Source organism: Condylura cristata, unplaced genomic scaffold, assembly GCF_000260355.1.
Source record: "Condylura cristata isolate star-nosed mole 26May11 unplaced genomic scaffold, ConCri1.0 scaffold00020, whole genome shotgun sequence".
NCBI classification, from domain to species: Eukaryota; Metazoa; Chordata; class Mammalia; order Eulipotyphla; family Talpidae; genus Condylura; species Condylura cristata.
In genome coordinates, this window is record NW_004567121.1 from 34,348,845 (window position 1) to 34,350,810 (window position 1,966).

The window sequence follows — 1,966 nt, forward strand, 5'->3', positions numbered from 1 at the left end:
ATGCCCTCGGCACCGCAGGCCCAGCCTACTCTACTGTCCTTTTCAGCAGGTGCAAAACACAAAGAACCTGGGCTTTGGAGCCAGAGAATTCTGGCCCCACCAGGCACTAACTGCGTGCCCCAGGGCCAAGCTCCACAACCCTGGAGGCCGCAGCTCCCACAGCTGCTCATTGGGGCCACCAGTCTGTGGGAGCTGGACTGAGTTGGTCCAGCAGAGGGGGAGGTTTCTCAGGGGAGTTTCAGCGTCCTCTCTGGCTGACCCCAGACTGATTTTAAGTCTTTCTGCAATCCGAAAGAGTAACTAAAGAAGAAAAATAATTTCACGGTACGTGTTTCTGTTTTTCTTTGCAGCTAACAAAGACCAAATCTTCAAGATTAACTCATCATGCATGGGGGCCCTGACCCCCCAGAATGGATGCAGCCCTTGCCCAAGTCGCCAGGAACAGCAGCAACAACAAAAACATGTAGCATCATGTGTGCCCTCCACCACCACACTGGGAGAGAAAATTATTGTTTAAAAACGCAAGCATGAAAATCAAAACACATCTTCTCCTTGATCTGACGGAGACCGGAAAGCTAAACAATTGTGGGATTTGTTCTAAAGCCGAAATGTGAGGCTGTTCCAGTCTGTGGGTCCCTTTAAGCCAGTGTTTTGGTTTTCTGCCAAGAAGACAGCTGTTGGAAGGAAGTGCTTCCTCACCCAAAGCTGTCAAGGCGCAGACATTAAAGGGACAGACCCACTCCCAACTGGAGGCTTATCACCTTCCAGGAGCCTTGGAGAGATCCAGCCTCCATCCCCAAGGCAGATTTTCGGCTTGTAATCCACCTGCTTTCGGCAAGGTCCCACGGCCCCCAGTCCCAAGGCCAGGGCCATTCCGCTATCTATCTGGGCTGAGGTCTTTAGCGCCACAGCCCAGGGCAAGGTCTCGGTTTTAACCCCACCGCTCAGTTTCAGGGTGGTGTTCACACAATGGAGCTAATCAATGCGGGCTCCCAGAGCCCCGCATTCCTGGAGGGCCCGAGTCACACCCTCACCTCGAAGGGCACTGGGTCACAAAGCACAACTCGGATTTCCAATTAGTTCTGCAATCCCGGCTGCCAGACAGACAGAGCTGGACCCAGCAGAAGCAGCGCGGGTGAAGCCGACGCCACCGAGGCCGTGGGTACTTGCCGGTGGGCGGCCATAGGAAGGGAGGGGTGTGCCCACACCCCCAGCCTTCCCGAGACTGGCCGGCCCGGCGCCAGCACATCGCCGCCTGCTGGCCACCAAGCCAGGAGCGAGTGGCCCACCACCCACTGGGGAAGGAGGGTGCGGACAGGGCCGGGGTGCGGCGAAAACAACAACAAACCCGTGCCAGCCATCTGTGCCGTCTCGCTCAACTTCCTGCGCCCCGAGCAGGTCGTGCACCGCCCCGGTCCTGTCGGCGACCGTCCGCTGCCCAGGCCCCGCCGAAGTCCTTTCACCTCCGGCTAACAGGTTTCCCCAAACCCCTCCCCGGCGTCTTGAACCACCCAACTTTTCTTAGAATGCCGTCCCGGGGTGGGGGCGCCATGGCCTGTGTGGCTGAAGGTCCAGTCCAGTCGGACTGCACTAGGGGGCCGCGTCCGCAGGGCTGGGGGACGGGGTGAGGGCCGGGACGGGGGCGCCCGTCAGGCTGCCCACAGCGGGCGGACGGGGCTGCAGTGAAGGTGGGACTTGAGCAGCTTTCGCTCACCCCCTCGCGTGGCCCCGGAGATCCGCGGGGAGGGCTGTGACTCCCGCCACCCGCTCTACCTCGAAAACACGTCCCGCGTCCAGCGCCCCGCGTCCAGCGCCCCGCACCCCCGGCCAGACCCACCAGCAGCAACAAAGGGAGCGCGCGGGGCCCGTCCCAGGACCCCGGGGAGCGGCGGCGCCCGGCACGGTCGTTACCTGAGTCGCTCAGGGTGTCCTCGCCGGAGGTGCTGAGGGCCTTGGGGTCCCCGCC

At 61.1% G+C, this 1,966-nt stretch overlaps 1 protein-coding gene across 1 annotated transcript in view; it reads right to left on the minus strand.

Moving 5' to 3' along the window:
* Positions 1-1,966, minus strand: part of MYCN (v-myc avian myelocytomatosis viral oncogene neuroblastoma derived homolog) — a 5,997-nt gene that overhangs the window by 1,771 nt on the left and 2,260 nt on the right.